At 50.1% G+C, this 20,689-nt stretch overlaps 1 long non-coding RNA gene across 2 annotated transcripts; it reads left to right on the plus strand.

Moving 5' to 3' along the window:
* The first annotated feature begins 5,131 nt into the window (after window positions 1-5,131).
* LOC311593929 lies at window positions 5,132-20,362 on the plus strand. Of its 2 annotated transcripts, XR_014777871.1 has the most exons (4): window positions 5,132-5,402; window positions 9,852-10,074; window positions 17,794-17,871; window positions 19,970-20,362. It is a non-coding gene; the product is annotated as an uncharacterized lncRNA (long non-coding RNA). The 2 variants fall into 2 exon arrangements; XR_014777872.1 differs by lacking the exon at window positions 19,970-20,362 and having other exon boundaries at window positions 5,135-5,402; window positions 17,794-18,830.
* Window positions 20,363-20,689: the final 327 nt, after the last annotated feature.

The following is a 20,689-nucleotide window of genomic DNA, read 5'->3' on the forward strand; positions in this document are numbered from 1 at the left end:
TCCTTAGCTTCATTACGCCCCCTTCTATCTTTCCTTAGAGTAGCAAGATGGTGGAAGACAGCATGGGAAGGCAATTGTGGGGAAGTCAGAGGCAAGTGTCCCACGAGCCAGCTCAACGGGTAACAGCACTTGCCTGGCAAGCTTGGTGATCTGAGTTTGATCCCTGGCATGCCCTGCTCCTATCGTATACACTCTCAGATGATTGAACGCAAGCGGAAGCTACTTCTGTCACTCTCCAAATGGCTTTGTAGTTCACATTTTTTCCTCTGGGCTTCTCTCATTATAGTAGAGGGAAGACCCTAGTCTCATCCATCATTTCTTGGTTGAAGGGAGAGGAAAACATTGGAGCCTGCAGCCCACACCTTAAGATCCAAAAAAGATTTAAGGTCCTTTCCAGCGACACTTGGCGACATCTGGTCCAGTGACCCTGGCGGAAGGGCTGGGTTGGGCGGAAGGGGAAGGCATGTGACAGGCTACACACAGCTACTACTACACAGCCTTTGGTGTATGTGTCCTACATGGGACTTGTCACCCAGAAGAGACACAGTTCCGCGTTTCCACAAGTGGAATGTGATCGTTACCAAGCCAGAGTTTTATTAGGCAACAAACCAACACCGGGCCTTTTTTATAGATGACAACGTAGATTCCATTAAATACAGTCAGTGATCAACTAGGGTTGGCCAGGACGCAACGTGCATAGACATAGAAATCTCAAGAGGACAAGAGAGCTTGCATGACCAGAGCTGCCAGGTACACAAACCACAGTGTACACGATGTGTTGCACATTCCACCCCTACCTACCCTCACTCTGTCACAACTCACCCACAGCCACCTACCCATACAGCAGTCATAAACTGTATAAATGACTCATCCATAATTTCCTTCCCCTTTAGCCGACTCCAACCAGTACCCTCATGGCAGCCTTCCTTCACCTCCACACATCACCTCTGCGATCCTACAGTCCTGGAGTCTGGGACAAGCTATTTTGAATCTAGTGTCTCCGTAGAACAGGCCTGACTTGAGGGGTTGGCTGTTGTTTGGGTGGCAATTGAGACCCTGCTGTGACTTAGCTGCCCTTGCTCACTGTCGCTATAGATCATGGAGCCCAACATACGTGGGTCAAAATCTCTGTCTCCTAGGGCTCTAGTTTTCTCAGCTTTGCTTTCAGCACCAGGACGGACCCTTCCCACAGAAGGGTATGGCCATGGCCAGTGATGACCAAGATGTCAGCCAGCTCTCCAGACCCACAGGTTTTACATTCAAGGATTGACACTTTGGATGGAAAATACTAGGAAAGAGTGTGTCTGAGCCAGAGGTAGTGGACACGCCTAGAGTCCCAGCACCTGGGAGTTAAGCCCAGCCTGGAACAAAAGAACAGCAACAACCACAGAGCTGACTAGATGGCTAAACAGGTGCTTGCCTCAGAAAACGGCTGGCCTGAGTTCAACTTCTGGTACCCACAGTAGAAGAGAACCAACTTCTCAGCGTAGTTCTCTGATATCAACATGATCGTGCCCACCTTCACCCCACCTCTCCACCTCTGTGCCCACCCTCACCCACCTCTCCACCTCTGTGCCCACCCTCACCCACCTCTCCATCTCTGTGCCCACCCTCACCCACCTCTCCACCTCTGTGCCCACCCTCACCCACCTCTCCATCTCTGTGCCCACCCTCACCCACCTCTCCATCTCTGTGCCCACCCTCACCCACCTCTCCACCTCTGTGCCCACCCTCACCCACCTCTCCATCTCTGTGCCCACCCTCACCCACCTCTCCATCTCTGTGCCCACCCTCACCCACCTCTCCATCTCTATGCCCACCCTCACCCACTTCTCCATCTCTGTGCCCACCCTCACCCACCTCTCCATCTCTATGCCCACCCTCACCCACCTCTCCATCTCTGTGCCCCCTCACCCACCTCTCCATCTCTGTGCCCACCCTCACCCACCTCTCCATCTCTATGCCCACCCTCACCCACCTCTCCATCTCTGTGCCCACCCTCACCCACCTCTCCATCTCTGTGCCCCCTCACCCACCTCTCCATCTCTGTGCCCACCCTCACCCACCTCTCCATCTCTATGCCCCCTCACCCACCTCTCCATCTCTGTGCCCACCCTCACCCACCTCTCCATCTCTGTGCCCCCTCACCCACCTCTCCACCTCTGTGCCCACCCTCACCCACCTCTCCATCTCTGTGCCCACCTTCACCCACCTCTCCATCTCTGTGCCCCCTCACCCACTTCTCCACCTCTGTGCCCACCCTCACCCACCTCTCCACCTCTGTGCCCACCCTCACCCACCTCTCCACCTCTGTGCCCACCCTCACCCACCTCTCCACCTCTGTGCCCACCCTCACCCACCTCTCCATCTCTGTGCCCACCCTCACCCACCTCTCCATCTCTGTGCCCACCCTCACCCCACCTCTCCATCTCTGTGCCCACCCTCACCCACCTCTCCATCTCTGTGCCCACCCTCACCCACCTCTCCACCTCTGTGCCCACCCTCACCCACCTCTCCATCTCTGTGCCCACCCTCACCCACCTCTCCATCTCTGTGCCCACCCTCACCCACCTCTCCATCTCTGTGCCCACCCTCACCCACCTCTCCATCTCTGTGCCCCCTCACCCACCTCTCCACCTCTGTGCCCACCCTCACCCCACCTCTCCATCTCTGTGCCCACCCTCACCCACCTCTCCATCTCTGTGCCCACCCTCACCCACCTCTCCATCTCTGTGCCCACCCTCACCCCACCTCTCCATCTCTGTGCCCACCCTCACCCCACCTCTCCATCTCTGTGCCCACCCTCACCCACCTCTCCATCTCTGTGCCCCCTCACCCACCTCTCCACCTCTGTGCCCACCCTCACCCCACCTCTCCATCTCTGTGCCCACCCTCACCCCACCTCTCCATCTCTGTGCCCACCCTCACCCACCTCTCCATCTCTGTGCCCACCCTCACCCACCTCTCCATCTCTGTGCCCACCCTCACCCACCTCTCCATCTCTGTGCCCCCTCACCCACCTCTCCATCTATGTGCCCACCCTCACTCACCTTTCTATCTCTGTATCTACCTTCACCCCACTTTTCCATCTATGTACCCACCACCTCTGTGCCCACCCTACTATACCTCTTTATTTCTTTCCACCCACAAATAGTAAATAATTTTTATTTTAAAGCAATTCTGGGGAGATGGTCAGTGTGTAAAGTGCTTGCTATATAAGCATGAAGACGTGAGTTCAAATCCCGAGCACGCACATGAAGAATTTGGCATGGGTTGTATGTTCCTAATCTCAGTAACAGGAGGCAGAGACAGGAGGATCTCAAGGCTCACAGCCCATCCAACCTATCCAACCAGTGAGCTCCAGGTTCATTGAGAAACTCTTGTCAAAGAGCAGGGTGGAAAGTAATAGAGATACCGGACATATAGACATATTTATTCACCCCACACATACACGTGCACACATAATAAACTAAGCCACAAACATATGAACACACGTACTACCAAAATTATTACTATCATCACTATTATTAATTATGACCTCAACATGTGCAAAATGAGGATATGTGTTTATTCGAGATGGGGCTTACTATGTTACCCAACCTGGCCTTGAACTCCTAGGCTCAGAGAATCCCTTTGCCTCAGCCTGGAACACAGACAAGCACCACTTGCCTGATCATGATACAGATTTTTTTTTTCCCCTTGACACTACTCTTTCACTGAGTTAATCTAACAAGTAGACAACTAGATAGCCAGCACTCCCATGGCGCCATACATAACCTGAAGATGACTGAAAACGCAGCGGGCTGTGGGTAAGGCCACATGCATACGCCAGGAGTCATTGTATCAAGTGCCTGAGTAGCTGTGAGGTTGGATATCGGAGAAGGAGGGTTCGAAGAGCTCCATCGTGGATGCCCAGGGATACGGGGTACAACACAATGGTTGTCATCGCTGGCTGGGGACACCTGGCTCCACTGGCCTCGTGATCTTTGGGAATCAGAACCTTTTCTCTAAGGAGCCCCTAAGTAGGGCGGTTTCCAGTCTCAATACCGTTAGTGTGAGGACTTGTTCATCACCTGTGTTCTTTCTTGTTGGGGCCGGTCAGGCCCCAGCTCAAGCGAGAGATGAGCTCAGAGCTCGCCTGGAGGCCCAACTCCTTCACCTTGCAGATGGAGACAGAGCTCGAGCAAGGAGCAGAAGGGTACAAAGAGGCGGCAGGTAGCCAAGAGGAGGGCTCACACGTCTCTGCTGTGAACAGAGTAAGGACCCCGCCGCAATGGACCGTGTCTTCCTCCCTAGCTCTTTCTTTCTGAGGCCGGGTCTCCTGTGGCTTCAGCTCTCCAGGTAGCCAAGGGTGACTTTCACTTCTGACCCTCCAGCTTCCACCTTGTGGATGCTGGGACAGCGGCTGTGTCCCACCACGGCTGGCTCACGAGTTAACCCAAGGGCTTCCCTCATGCTAGCAAAGCCCAGTGCTGACTGAGCTTTACCCTCAGCCTCTCAACCAAGGGGCAGTGTTCTTGGCCTCAGGATAAAACCCGCTCCCACCCTCATTTTCCTGAAGCCTGGAGGGTTCTCACTTTCTAAAACCAAATGAAGACTCAATGAGGTGAACTACATTTGCCCAAAGGCCATGAAGCGTCTAAGGCGCTGCCATTTGCACCAAGGCTGACTTTGAGACTGAGGGCCCCCTCCCTCCATGTTGCCCCATCCCCGCGGGGTGGGGTGGGGTGGGGTGGGGTGGGGAGGGCGTGGGAGGGGGGGTGGAATAACTACAGAATCCTGGAGGTTGGGTCTGGCTCCAGCTGGTTTCCTATCTCGGAACAGCCGGAGGTGGGGGTGGGGGTGTTGTCATGAACCTGAGTAGCCTCCCGCCCTGTCTCTGGTCACATGCCGGTCTAGAGGCATACTACTACAGACATCTAGCCACCTGGGGCCACCTGGCGCCTTGGCTTCTCCTCTCAGAGCTCATCTCAGCTCTATCTCCTTTCCTTCCTTCCCCCCACCTGCCGCCCGGGGCACAGTGCAGGGGAAACCACTTATCAAGACAAAGAACAAAAGTCGTGGGGGCAAGAAGCCAAGAGCCATCTCCACTCTGGGGTAGGGCCTTCAGCTTCGCCCCTTTGAAATTTCAAATTCCAGTTTGTGGACAAAGTCCTAACTACCTCACAATATAGGTCCCCAACTGCTGACCAAACTCCAGTCCAGGCAGCCACCTGGCCTGAGACTGGCCTGGCTTTGCTGGTCCCTTTGGAGGTTCCCGAGGAGACCTGAGGGTAGTTGTCCTGGGTAGCTGGGACCTGCCAGGCCATCCTGCAGTTCCCAGCTCACTACCCAGGGACCCCTGTCCTATCTGAGAGGACTACCTCTGCCTGAAGCTGTTGGATGCCAACAACTGAAACCAGGTAGGTATCCTCCGTGGGCCTTTCCACTCCTCTTTTGAGATCCTGTGCTCTGTCCCACCGAGACCTCCTGGAACCGGAAAGCCGTCTTCCTAAGCTACCCATAGGGAGACCCTGAAGCCCTCGAGCCAAGGGTACACTTGCTGCAGTTAAAGGAGCTGGGCCAAAGACCTGGGGCCTCTCACCGGGCCCAGAGAAGAGAAGGAACTTGCTTCAGGCTAATTAGTAGTGGCATGTGAATTCTGTCTTTAATAAAAGGGACTCCATTGCTTTCTCACCTCACAGACCATGTCACCTCACTCAGTGGCTGACTGATGGCCCAGTGACCATGGTATCTCAGAGAGGAAGATGAGGGAGTTGGGGGCTGAAGGCCAGTGTTTTGTTTTGTTTTTTTTTTTTTTTTGGAGGAGGAGAAGGAAACAACATCTATGTGGTTAACTGATAACTGGGCCCCATCCTTGGGCCTCCAGCGGCCTCTTCCTCCCTCCGTGTCCTCGCCGCGATTAAGATGAACTTACCTGCCTGCTAATCATTGCTGAGCCTCTTAGTCTCGCTTTAAAAAATTAACTGGGCATGAGTTTGCTGTTTGCCTCACCCCTAACCCTGAAAAGGCCCCGGGGTGGGCAGGAGGCCTCCTGGGTTATGCAAGAGGCCATTGGCCTCTTCACACACACGTCCAGCAGCCTCTGCTGCGCCCCCCGGAGGGAGGGGAGACTTTGCTCGAGTCAACAGCCTGCAAGTGCCCTGCTCCAGGGCCGGGAGTATATTTGTTCTGTTACCACAGGGAGATAAAGGTAGCGTCCCATCCCGAAGGGGGTTGTGAGGCAGAGGCTTTTAGCTCTAATGTCCCAGACAGGGAATCTTAGGGGAGACGCAAATGGAGGCTTTTCAAGCTGGGTCTGGGAGTTCCCAGGAGCCCACAGAGCGGGTCAGACGATGCCTCCTTATGTGAGATTAGAATATTCATTTGCTAGCTGGGAAAATACTGGTGATGGAGGCAGAGAGGGGACGCAGCCTGTCCAAGAGCAGGCCACTGGAGATAGCCTGGGTCTCCTGGGATGGACCTGACAGGCAGGCACTCTCTGGGCTTGAGTGAAGTGTTGAAGGACACTGAGGGTGAGGAGTCTTTTCCCTTTGCTGACAGGTCTCTGAGAGCCCCCGGACGCCCCAAGTTAGGAGATTGCATCTGTGTCCTGCAGGCCCCTGAGTAGTCCCAGTGGCAGGAATGTGGGGTTGGGGCACCTCGTAGCCTTGGCTATGTCCTATCTCTGGAAGCCTCAGGCTCATAGAGAAAAGACAAAATAGTGTCAAAGATACACATAGGCAACATGTGGACATTTGTGTCAGGGAGCTTTGCTCATGAAGTCTCACACTGCCCCCCCCCCCCGATGTTTCTGGGTTTTCATCAACAGTTTGTAGGACAGCATGCCCAGAGAGGTCAAATTATGTACCCAAGCTCACACAGTTGATAGGAAATAAAACTCAAATCCCAGATGTCTCCAGAACCTGTATTCCTAGTCCCGCGGCTACCCCACCCTTCCAAGACTTTCCCACACAGAGTGAGTGCTCAGGGAAGGCTGGCAGGACAAGGCCACAGAAGCAGCCCTGGGAAGACAGCAGTGTATCATGGGAGATGCTGGCTGGAAAGGCTTAGGAGGTTTGGTAAGAGGACGGACGGACAGACAGACGGTCTGGGGGGGGATAATCAGGTAGAAGCCAGGATTTGGGCGGTGTTTCCTGAGGGGCTGTTTGCCTACTGGCAGGTGGCTTGTGACATCTGAGCTGACATTGCCACTGTCCTGTTTGTGTTCTGCAAGGGTGACCTTGGCCTGTGTGGTGGCTGAGGGGTGATGGGGGGATCCCCTGCTAAGCCAAGTCCTGGTTTTGGGGGTGAGGAATAAGCCTACCGTTCAGAACTCACCCCTCATCCCCCTGACTCCCGTTCGGAGGGGCCCCAGGGACTTGTCTGATGTCACCAGGGTAAACTGTTTGGGAGTTCAGAGACAGGCCAGAGTCATTGTGTGTGCTTGCACAGCTTGCTCATTGCTCAAATGTTCCAGTCAAGAAGGCTGCAATGGGGGATGGTGAAGAGGGCGGAAGTCCAGACCTGTCCCGAAGCCCCAGGGCCTGCCCTAGCCAAAGAGGTTCAGCGTTTCTTATTTGAGCAAAGGCTCCATGAAAGCCCTTCAACAGCTTGTCCCAGCTTTGTTTTCAGCCATGTGTGGCCTTGGTTTCTCATTTGGAAAATCAAGCAACAGGCTCACTTTGGACCATGAAATGGAACCACGTACGGGCTGTAAAGGTCTTTACATCCTGGCTCTTAGAGGAGGGCTTGTGCTGGAGTAGGGCTCGGTGGGAGCATGCTTGCCTAGCATGTAACAGGCCCTGGGTTCCGCCCCCAGCACCACACGAAAGAGAAGATAATGACAATGGTCCCCAAAGCCTGTCACAAACCAACAGGCAAGTCTTGGGCTCGGGTAGCCAGGCAGGCAAGGTAGCGCACGCCTATTAGTTACAACGGGAGGACTGGGAAGCCCAGACCAACCTGGGCTACATCCTGGTGAGTGGAAAGCCAGCCTGGGCTATGTAGTCACACTCTATCTCAAGACAAAAATCTTAAGAGTCGGATGTGCAGCGATAGGTAGGTGTTGGAAATTCCCAGAGAAGTCTAGCGGACGGCCGTAGTTCAGAACCTCTGTGAGACCACAGAGAGCTTGAAATGCCTCAGTGTGGGTCCAGATTTGGCCATGCGAGTCAAACTTTGGTGAGGCTCAGTTTCCCCATGTGGGTCAGTGATAACGTCTCACAAAGCCCGAATGCTGACTCATGGGTGATGTTTACACCACGCCTGGGCCTGTCTCCAGTTTGTAGACAGCTCCAATTCCAGGTACCGAGGGCTAATGCTGTTATTTTTGGCAAAGGCATATTGGCTCCCAGGCCAAGGGTGAAATGACACAGGAGCCATTCCTAGGACGCGCATCTCAATCTTCCCTGAGCACCTGCCGTTATGGAAGCACATCTAGTTACTGTTCTTATTTACTAGTTTACCTCATTTAAGTTTGTAGTCTTGAACCCTTGCTACACTGCTATGGCTCAAAATAAAAATATAAAAAGGCACCTGTCAAGAAGTCTCGCTTCCCTGACTCTGTCTGTCCGTCACCCTTTCCAGCGTCTGCACCACTTGCACCATCTCTTACTTTTCCTTGTCTTCTAGGCTTTTCTGGAGCCTTGCATGTACCGCACTCTCCTGCACTTTGCTTCTCTAACTTCTGGTGGTGGTCAGTGGGTTATCTTATACCATCAGGGCAAGCCTTGGCTAAGGAGGAGCCAGCTCAGCCAGGAGGCCTCAATTTCCCAAGGAACAAAGGCTCAGATTTTTTTTTTAATAGGGTTTTGTACGTGGAGCCTAGGCTGGCCTCAAACTCGCTAGCTAGTGGAGAGTGACCTTGAACTTCTGCTCTTCCTGCCTAGGCCTCCTAAACGCTGGGACTACAGGTGTACACCATCATGTCTGATTTACTCAGATAGAGCTGAGTACAGAACACAGAGCTTCATGCGTGCTAGGCAAGCAAGCACTCTACCAACTGTGTCCCCAGACCCTGGGGTTTAAATTTCCTTCCTGGGGCCAGGTGTGGTGTCACATGCCTTCAATCCCAGCACTCGGGAGGAAGGGCAGGTGGATCGCTGTGAGTTCGAGGCCAGCCTGGTCTACAAAGTGAGTCCAGGACAACCAAGGCTACACAGAGAAGCCTTGTCTTGAAAAACAACAACAACAACAACAACAACGCTTATTATTATTATTATTATTATTATTATTATTATTATTATTATTATTATTATTATTATTATTCCTTCCTGGTTGCTGGATTGCCAGGGATTTTTGGAGCTGAAATTCCCAGAAAAACTAAAAGGTGAATGATGCATCAAAACAGAGACCCAGAGACTAGCTGTTCCCTGGGTGTCAGGGCTCAATGGCCAAGCCCTCTGGCACTGTGGAGCTGGTCTAGAACTCTCTGCCAGCCTCAGGTTGAGTGGGCCTATGGCTGAGAAGGTCAGGAGGGGAAAGCAGTGAGAAGAGGATAAAGCAGGCCCACTGAGACAGGCTGCTTCCAGCCTCTGAGGACAGAGAGGATAAGGTGGAGTTCAAGACAGAGTGACAGTGAGTTTCCTTTTGTTTCTTTTTACAAATGTTCTGTTTAGATCACCTTGAGGTCCCCTCTGAATTCTTCACCTGCTTCAGTTTACTGACTTTAGGCAACTCACTTCTCTCTCTGTCTCTCTCTCTCTCTCTCTCTCTCTGTCTCTCTCTCTCTCTCTCTCTCTCTCTCTCTCTCTCTCTCTCTCTCTCCCCACCCAGGCCTTCCTTTTGGACATAGTGAACTCAGGAGCATACCTGGTGGGTCCTGCAGGAAGCCCTGGCCCCTGTCCGACATCTTCCTCCTGTTCCTATAGGGTCACGCACGGTGGGCAACCTCCTCATCCTTGAACAACTTCCTGCTGCCACTCTGGCACCCAAGACCCTGCAAGGGCTGCTGGAGAGCTAATCCCTTAATACTGGTCACAATGAGATTTCGGAAACAGTGGGAGGTGGTCACCATGGAGACTGAAGACCTTTCCAGGACCCATGGGAGCAATCAGCAATAGGATTCAACAGGCGCCTGAAGGCCCAACCTAGGTAGGCTCGGCAGGCAGAGCCTGCACTTGGGGACCTGTGAGGACCTCCTGCTGCCTTTCTATGCTCTCCCTCTAAACTGGGAGCCAGCCATACTTAGTACTCATTTTACACACACGCGCGCACATACACACACACACACACACACACACACACGCATGCACACACACTAACATACACACTCACATGCACAGAACTAAAGCCACCCTGGCATCACTTGGGGTAGTGATACCCAGTGAGTGTGGATGACTTTCTTGTAACACTGCACACTCCCTGCACAGCCACCGGCACAACCCCATGATCCTCCCTCCCTGCTCCCTGACAGGGCTGTGGATCTCCATGTCTCATCTCATCTTGGTTGTCTCTCTCCGGGAAAATCTGATGCCCTGGATGGGCTTGGCCACTCCATCTCTGTCCCTTCCCAGACCCCAGAGCTTTACACTGCATTTTTCCATAGTCTAATCAGGGGGTGACTGCCTCCTCTTTTGGAGGAGGACACAACTGGTGCTTAAAATAAATAGGTCGGCTAAATAAGTGAGTAAAGAATTGAAGGAATTCACCCATCCAAGCACTCAGCTTTTTTTGTTTGTTTTGTTTTGTTTTGTTTTGTTTTTGTAGACAGGATTCTCCATGTAGCCTTGGCTGTCCTGGACTCACTCTGTAGACCAGGCTGGCCTCGAACTGACACGATCGCCTGCCTCTGCCTCCAGAGTGCTGGGATTAAAGGCGTGCGCCATCACCGCCCGGCTCCAAGCACTCAGCTTTATCAGCACCATTATTGTGGAGCCTGGAGATTGAGCAAGGAAGACAGTGAACGAGAGCCTTCCCTTGCAGGATAGCAGCTAGCAATGAAAATGAAAACATCAGCTGGGCATGATGGCGCACGCCTTTAATCCCAGCACTTGGGAGGCAGAGGCAGGCGGATCTCTGAGAGTTCGAGCCTAGTCTACAAAGAGAGTTCCAGGACAGCCAGGGCTATTGCACAAAGAAACTCTGTTAAAAAAAAAAAAAACACCCGAAAAAAAGAAAAACAAACAAACAAAAACAAAAACACACAACAAAACAAATGAAAACATCCAGTGAAAGTGTAACTTTGGATACACAACAGATATTTTGTAGCATAAGTATATCCCAAACAATGCATTAGACACACTCATACTCAGCAAATAAGGGAGAGGTGTGAGATGGCAAGTAAAGGTCTCTCCCACTTCTAGTCTGACTCTGGTGGCTAGGGAGCCTACCCAGGCAAGCTGTCACCTCCACAGGGGCAGAGGCCACCAACCCACCGTCACACTCATAATAAATAAAAATACAAAAAAATGTTTTAAAGGAAGAATGTGGTTTATCTCAAGTCTAAAAATAACTGAGAACCCTGGCCTGTGTCTGGCAACCTCATTCTCAGCCTGAAATAACTGGCAGTAAGGGAGGTAAATGAAAGAGGGAAGTGAATTTTAATTAGTGAGGGACAAGGAAGCTGAGACAGACGACAGCATCTGGTGGTCCCTGCCTCTGGGTAGGGTGAGCTGAGCTAGTACCACTTCCTGGGAGGAGACAATTTATACCCCGGTGAGGAGTTGTTGGAAAAGCTTAATGCACATGTCCATGTTCGAGGCTGTTACTTCGGAGGGACTGGCAGGGGGCTGCTGGCTGCTGAGTCACTTGCTAGGCTGTGCAGTTTTGCACCTTGGATCTGGGCCTTCGCAATCCTCCGCAAACCCACGGTCCCACCCCCCAGGGCAGCCAATGTCCTTGGTGGGGCTGGGAGCCAGAGGAAAGGGGCCAAAAGAGCTGCGCAGAGAAGCGTGGCCACCTAACCAGAGCTCAGCGTCCTGAAACCTTCTTCTGGCCCATCCCTGTCCCGAGATTGCTTCACGGCTAAGGGTGGCAAGAGCCAGCTCTGCAAGTCTGCGGAGGGCACCCAGCATTGCGATTTGGCCTTCGAGGACTCCTTCTAGTGGCCAATGTAGGAACTGGCGCTCAAACTCGGTACAGTCAGATTCATCCCGGGCACTGCAATCCAATCACAGCCTGCTGCCACTGCACCAATCAGAATGCTAGATTAAAAACAAAACAAAACAAAACAAAAAACAGTCTGCATTTCTAACTTCCATGAAAGTTCGGGTTCCAACCCCGGGTGCCAGGCACTTTTGAGGAAGTTCCCAGGCCTTTGTTCTGGCATCCAATAGAGGCCTTCATTTGAATGCAAATGGTATACTGCGCTCCCCCATCATAAAAGTTAACATAGAGGCTGTAGAGATGGCTCCATGGTTAAGAGTTTCAGAGGACCAGTGGGGTTCCCAGCACCCATGAGGCAGCTCACAACCTTCTGTACCTCCAGTTCCAGGGAATACGATGCCTTCTTCCGGCCTCCTTGGCTCTTGTACACACATGGCACACATAAACACAAATGTCCACATTCAACATACAACACACAGACACATTGTGTGCACAAGCGCGCTAATAATGAAATAATAAATAAAAGTTAACATGGAGAGATGAGTGAAAAATCAGCTCTGTTGATTTGGTTCATATTAACAAGACTGGAAGTTTTGTCCAACAGGATGGCTTGCTCCATTCCTAAATTCTCATCATCATCATCATCGTCATTGTCACTTTCATCGTCATCGCCATCGTTGTCATGGTCCCCACCACCACTACCGTCTACCCTCCTCCATCTCCACATCTGTTCCTGACCTTGTATCCTCCTGTCCCTCCAGGGCCATCAAGAAACTCAGTACACTCTACCTCCAACAGCAGCTAGAATTTTTTCCTTTGTTCCACTACAGCCAACTGGGGCACAATCGCCATGTTTTCTGGAATTAAGCAGAAATCTTCCCACACTTCCTTCTTGCCCACCCTGGCTCTTGGACCATCTGTGGGGCGGTGATCCTGTGCAAACACACCTTGCCTCGGATCTCTCTCCCCTTTTTAAACTTTTACGGTGTCCTGAGCATTTATAAAGCTTACAAGGCTCCCCTCACAAGCGTTTTATTATAGCGTTCCCACCTCTCCAACTGTAGCTCGGCCCTCCATTTCTCCTGCCTGTCTCAGGGCCTTTGCACATCCCGTTTGGGTTGACTTTGGTTGCCGCGCTCTGGAGTGAGAGTAGCTCTCTGCCTCCAACCTTGCCACTTTTTGTCACTGGCTGTGTGAGTTCTGTACCTTCCTCAGCCTCGTTCTCTGCCTCTGTTATGTCTTCCTCAGATGACAACTTGAAATGGCCTGTGGGTCTGGTTACTTGTAGATAATCTATTTACACGTCTCCAGACCCCATTTCGGAGATGCCTGCTGGCTGCATCTCTCGTGGTACACCCCAAACAGGGTTCCTATGAAACAAAGGAGAGGCACTGGCAGCACTCTAATGAGGCCGGTGAGGAGAACTTGATTAGTATGCTCACAGTGAGCTCATCAGGAAAAGGCGCTTGCCTCTTGGCCCAATCGCCTGAATTCAATGCCCAGGGCCCACATGGCACAAGGAGAGGACCGACTCCTGCCCTTTGACCTCCACGTGATCACTGTAGAACACCCTTCCCCAATATGTATAGACATGTTTAAGGAAGAGGATGCCACCAAGTGCCTAGTACACAGTAGACGATCAGTGACAAGAATTCTATGACGTCAGTAGAATTCTTGCAAAGTGAACGAAACAGTCTGCGAATCATACGTGATTTGGTGGGGCGTGGTGGCAAATGCTTTAAAACCCCAGTGCTTGCAAAGTGGAGGCAGGACAGGAGGGTTCAAGACCATCTTTGGCTACATAGTGAGTTTAAGTGTAGCCTTGTACTATATGAAACCATGTCAAAAAGAAAGGCGCGGGGGGGGGGGGGGGGAATAGTTCTTTAAGAGACCAATGAGGTGGCTCAGTGAAGATCACCTCCAGGGACTCAATTAGCGGAAAAGCAGAGCTGGCTCTCATTAGTTATCTCTGAGCGCCACACTGCCACACTTGCTCACACACACACACATGCACACACAATAAATACATGAAATGAAAAGGTGGGATACGACAGATGCTCAGCAGGGGAAGGTGCCTGATGACCTCAGTTTGGTCCCTGGTAACCAAGTGATGGAAGGAGAGTTTCGTGCACTGTTCCCAACATGCACACGGAGGCCGCGCATGTGCACATGTTTGTAAAAGGAACTTTTATTCACTGGTTTAATTGTTGTCTCAGAGGATTACCCCTCTGTCTGCTAACCTAGGCCTACTCCTGGAAGCTTCTAGCCTCCGTACAATCTGACCTAGACCTAGAATGTTTTCAGCCTCTGAGACTTAACTGCTTAATAAGCTCACTCTTACTTGTTCTTTCTGAGCTCTAGGCTGGCTGGTTTAACAGCTGTTCTGGCTCAAACTCCTCTCCCAGCTGACTTATTCAATCTGGATTTTCTATTGGCCCCTGAATTACTCTGCTTGGCCTCAAATTAACCCCAGGAATCTTCTCTGAACTCCTGGCTCCTTCTCATTCTCTGGCTCATTCAGTCTTCACCTGAGCTTTCTCCCTGCAAACTATCTCTCTATTACTGTCCTGGTAAAACTGCCTCCTCTCTGTAAAACTGCTCCTTACGTAGCTTCCCTTTCTTCTCCCTTCTCGTGAGAGCTGGGCATATCCTGTTCTGTCAAATCTTCTCTGCTTTGTCACTTTCTTTTTCTGCCACTCAATTAGGCATCACTTTCAAACAGGGGCACTTCCTTCTACAAACTAAATTTACCTTCATTGTTTGGGATTAAAGGCATGTGCCACCATGCCTGGACCTAAGCTTTTCTTTACCTGAAACTTGCTCTATACTAGGCTGGCCTTGAACTCAGATCTGCTTGCCTCTGTCTCCTGGATTAAAGGTGTGTCTGTATTCCAGCCAGATCACACAGACCTAGAAGGCCTTTGGATGTGACCTATTGCCAGAGCAGCCACGTTCTGAATTAAAATTCTTCTATACATGTACATGCATACAGCTAAAGTAATAAACTATGTAAGTTACTAATAAAAGCATTTTTTAAAAAGTTTTAAAGAGGAGGAAAAGCCCCTCCAGCAGTCTCCTGAGGACTTGAAGCCACTCTCAGCTGTGGCTCTTCCGTTCTCTTCCTCCCCTTTCCAGCTAATCTACACTAGCTACCTGCTCTGATGTCCTTTTAAAACAAGACAGAGCCAACCTCTAGCCCCAGCCCAGCTTCCTTCAGAGCTTAGATAAAGGCTGGCCAGTTAAGGGAGAAACGGCACCCTCACGAAAGGCATGGGGCATGCGTTCATAGAGGCGACCAGGCTCATCTGCTCCCTTACCTAGGCTGCATGCAGGACACTGGTGGGTAAGGACAAATCAAAAGGCCCTGGCTGGATCCACCTCTCTGGACCAGTGTGTTCCTAGTGTATTTGGAGCTATTCACATTGGTTGTTCTGTTCTCTGAAGTTGGATGCAGCTGTGAGATGTGAGGAAAAGCAAACTGGGTCAGGCCTAGTGGGAAGCTTTTGAGACTAGGTGCCTTTTTTTTTTTTTTAAACAGAAACAAGGGTGGGTATTGAGTTTCCTGGGTGAGGAGCGCCCTCTGCTGACCAAGGAGGGACACACATTGAAAGAGAGCTAGAACCAGCTAAAGGAACTTATCTGGGGCCATTTTGTCACTGATCAGATAGGATAGACTTCCCAAAGCATCTCAGCCTCCCATATCTGGAAACCACCTCTAATGTTACCTACATACAATTTTTCTTGCACCAGGTCACTTCTTTTTACTTAGATTTATTTCCACCTCCCTAGTGCTGGAACTACAGGAATGTGCCTTTAGGCCAGTTTCTAATGGAACACACTAGGCAAACACACACCCTACTGCCTGGTCTACATCTCTGGCTCCTAGATTTATTTTCAAAGGAAATGTTATTCTCATCAGGTGAAATTTCATTTCCTAAGTAGAAAGCAATGAAAAATAATCAGAATGAAGTAAACCATTTTGTTACACCCTGTCTTAATACTGCATGCCTTTCAATGCCTCCGTGCCCTTAGTCTGCTCCCTCTTTGTTTTGTTTTGTTTTTGTTTTTGTTTTTTTTAAAGGGAGGGTTGCGGGGAAGTGTCACTTGGGAGAGAGAGGCAGTTGGATCTTTGAGTTCTGAGTTTGAAACTAGCCTGGTCTATAGTGTGAGTTCCAGGACAGCTGAAGCTACACAGAGAAACCCTGTCTCAGAAAACAAAAACAAAAACAAAAACAAAAAAAAAACATGAAAAAGAGAGAGGGTTCCCTATTGTCCTGCAAAATAGAACCCCAGTGGAGATGGTTAGAAAGTGTGGAGCCAGCGCCATGTCAAGGCTAAATAAAAAGAAGTCCAGGCCTTGACTTTCTGGGTTTGGATGAATATGCTCTACCACTGCACTGCATCCCAGCCCTGGGTCTGTTTCCCTACTTAGAAATAGTACCGTCAATGTGTAGGCTGCTGGGCTATGGTATGGATCATTGGCATTCATGTAGATGAAGGGTAAAACTGTGTCTGGCACACTGTGAGTGTTACGAAGATACTAGCTGCAAATGAAAGACCATATAAAGATCCAAACACCATCTGGCCACAGTGGCACATATCTGTGATCCCAGCACCAGGGTCACTGAGGCAAGAGGGTCAGGAGTTCAAAGCCAGCCTGAACTGCAAAGGGAGGCTGGCATGGGCTACACGAGACCGACTTAAAACAAAGAAACAAAACACAACAATGACCCAAATGTCTTTGGACAAGAGTATAAACCTCAGGCTGGGCATGGTGGTGCTAGGAAGGTAAAGGCAGGTGGGTGGGTCTCTTTGAGTTTGAGGCCAGTCTTGTATACAAAGTGAGTCCAGTTCAGTCAGGGCTATTACACAGAGAAACCCTATCTCAAAAAGCCAAACAAACAAACAAGCAGTATGACCCTCCATAGAGAATAAAAAAAAAAACAAAACAAAAAACTTCCCCATAGATTAAAAAGAAATCCCAGGGATGTGGCAGACACTGGAACACTCAGGACAAGACAGGCTGCCAAAGCTGTGTCCTTTGGAGAATGGCTGAGGTTGTGGGCAGGACTGGGCTGGGAGCTATCAGCAGCGGAGAGGCAGTTCATCTGTGTGCTCTGGGCTGTGGCCTTTGACCTGTCTGATCCTGGGCAGGTTGTAAGCTCTTCAGATCTTATTTGCTTCACCTACAAGACAGGACTCAGCAATAGGGCCTCTTTATAGAGTACTTTGTGGGGCAATTGTGATAAGCCTTATGCACCTGGCGTGCAGGTGCCCAACAGGCAGCTATGTTTGGGTTCAAAATGGGTCTGAGGCTATAGCTCATAAGACGTATCCAGTATGTTCAAGGTCCTGCATCTTATTCCAGCACTGCAAAACAAAGTATTTCTTGGGAAATAAGAATTCGTGTTAGCTGGGTAGAAACCCTGTCTTAAAGACCAAAACAAACAAAGAAACAAAAAATAAAAACAAAACAAAAACCCAAAAATCACTGGCTGGGCGTGGTGGCGCACACCTTTAATCCCAGCACTTGAGAGGCAGAGGCAGGTGGATCACTGTAAATTCGAGGCCAGCCTAATCTACAAAGTGAGTCCAGGACATCACAGAGAAACACTGTCTCAAAACAACAACAACAACAACAACAACAACAACAACAACAACAACAAACCACTTTTCTCTCAGTTTTCACTTTTCTTAATAAATATATGCTCTGTCTATGCTCTCATGGTCTGCATTGTTTTTTCTTCTGCATTGTTTTTTCTTCAGAGACAGTGAGCCAGATGCCACTGGCCCAAGACAGCTTTGACCGCCATGACCATGCAATACTCTAGGTCCCTGGGCTTGGTGAGCTTAACAAGCCAAGAAAGATTCCATTGTTCCCAAGGAACCCACGTCAAAAAGATATTCTCATCAGAGTACAAATCAGTCCACAGGCTGGAGGGAAAATACTTGTCAACCATCTAGGAGGTAAGAAGGCATACAGCACAACACCAGAAGACAGGCAGCTTCACCTGAACGCCTGAATAGACATTTCTTCAAAAAAAAAAAATGATCAAATGGCTGCTGTAACCATGGAAAGACAGCACCACAAGGCATTAGTGAAAAACAAAACAAAAGCCACCGACAACAAGAAAACCAGATGCAGTGATGCACGCTTGCAGCCCCAGAACTCAGTAGGCAGAGGCAGGAAGATCTAAAGTTCGATACCAGCCTGGGCTACATAGCAATATTCTGCTTCAAAACCCAAGCCAAGCTGGGTGTAGATGAGGCCGACCTTTAATCCCAGCACTCAGGAGGCAGAGCAGGGGATCTCTGAGTTTGAGGCCTGCCTGGTCTACATGGTGAGCTCCAGGACAGCCAAGGCTACACATAGTGAGACTCTGTCTCAAGAAACAAAACACAAAAACAAGAGCACAGCCTCCTTTGCAAAATACTATGCAACAACTGAACAGAAGCCATGCATGGTGCTTTCTGCCTGCAATCCCATCACTTTGGGAAGATCGGGCAGGATGAATGTCTTGAGTTCAAGGCCAGCCTGTGCTAGAGAGTTTGTAAGGGTGTAGAAACATGAAAATCCTTGTGCACTACTGATGAGAATAAAAAAAGTAGTAGCCTCTGTGGAAAGCACTATGGTGTTTCTCAAAACACATCCATAATATAATTTATGGTCATATTCACTCTCCCTCTATTACCCTTGCTGCCCGACTCCTCTCCCGCTAATCCTTTTCCTCTTCTTAAATAGCCCTCCTTCCTACTTTCATACAGGGTGTGTGTGTGTGTGTGTGTGTGTGTGTGTGTGTGTGTGTGTGTTTGTATATGTTTGTGTGTGTGTTGTGTGTGTTGTGAGTGGTGTGTGTGTGGTGTGTGTGTGTGGTGTGACTAAATGAGGTCACTGGAGTTATTTACAGGACACTGAGCACCTTACCAGGGGGTATACACTACTGAAGAAACTGTCTCTCCGTCCTCCATCAACCAATTGAATTCCAAACGCATCCTTCCGGAGGGCGAGGCCTCATAAGCCCCTCTTGCTATTTGTCCTTTGAGGCAGGGTCTCATGTTCTAGGCTGGCCTCGAATGCACTGTGTGGGCAAGGACAGCCTTGACCTTGCCATTTTCCTACTTCCATCTCCTGAGTTTACAAGTGGATGCTTATATGGTACGGGGGAACAAGTATCCATCTTGGTACCCACCAGCCCTTTGTCTCTGACTCCAGTCCCTGGAAGCTAAGTTCAAGGTAACCCTGACTTAGTGACCCCCTCACTCAAAAATGTTCAGCCATGGCTGTCTACTTGTTATGATATATCTAGCTGGGGTTTTTTTTGTTTTTGTTTGTTTTGTTTTCTTCTGTAACTTGCTTACACAGATACCCAAGATTGTTTGGAACTGCCTTAGTCACTTGGCAGGACAGACCAGCTTTTGCTGGCTTGTAGATATTGACGGTCTTTTTGGGGTTTTCCTCTTTAAACATCTTCCTTTGTACCCCTCCGACATGGCAATCTCAAATTTGGCTAAGAGATTGTTCATCTTGCTAGCAGCTAATTAATAAATCTTTTCATTAGAATTGGACTGAGTCTATGTTTTTGCCCAAGGGATCACAAACTCCATAACTCAAACCTAGAGTTTCAGGTATGCCAGGCAAACATTCTACGAGCTAGCGGACCTCCAGACCTGAATTTTACTGATTTTTAAAATATGGTCCTCTATAGCCCAGGCTGTCTTCACACTGGCTATGAAGCAAAGGATGACCTTGAACTTTGTGTGACCGCCTCAGAAGTGTCCTCTTGCCTTAAGTGGTGTGGGAAGACCCATCCTGTATGTGGATGCACTTTTTGGTAGCATTCCAGATAAAGAGGGCGTGGCCGAAGGAAGTGTCTTTGTTCGCTTGGCCCCAGGCTTTCTCAGTCTTCCCTCTTTGCCAAATTAACTTTTCTTGTTGTTGAAGCCGCAGATTCCTTCCCGGCAGCAGAATCAGCATTTCCGCACATCCATCATGACTATGGATCAGTTGTTCTCCCAGAATCCTTCAGGGCTTGGCACTGAGCACCTACTACTGGATTCTGGGCCTCTGTAGTGTGAGATAGCCACTGTGGAGCCAGCCTGACCGCTGAGGCACCCCACTTCGGTGTCACAGAACTCCCAGAGTCTCAGCCTCTTGGGTGTTATTATTTCAATGTAGACTGATTTAAACAATTACACGTGTCTTTTTTCCTCCCATCACTTCTGCTCCACTAGAGTCCTGACAAGTGAGTACACTGCAGATCCTCCTGCCTCCAGCTCCCTAGGGCTGGAATTACAGACACACGCCTCCATGTCCTGCCCTTCTCAAGAGCTTTTTAAATATAGTTACTGAACCCAGAACAGTATGTGGCTTGGTTTTTGTCAACTTGGCACAAGCATAGACATGACTGGGAAGAGGGAATCCTAATTGAGAAAATGTCTCTATAGATTGGCTTGTAGGCAAATTTGTAGGGTGGTGCCTTGATTAATGATTGATGTAGGAGAGCGCCGTGTGGGTGCTGCCACCCCGGGGCAGTTGCCTAAATGGTATAAGAAGCAGGCTGAGCAAGCCAGTAAGTAAGCAGCATCGCTCCACGGCTTCTACCTCAGTGCCTGCCGCCAGCTCAGTCCCTTGGTTCCTGCCCTGGCTTCCCTCAGGGATGGA

This window comes from Acomys minous (assembly GCF_964271855.1).
Source record: "Acomys minous genome assembly, chromosome: 3".
Lineage (NCBI taxonomy): Eukaryota > Metazoa > Chordata > Mammalia > Rodentia > Muridae > Acomys > Acomys minous.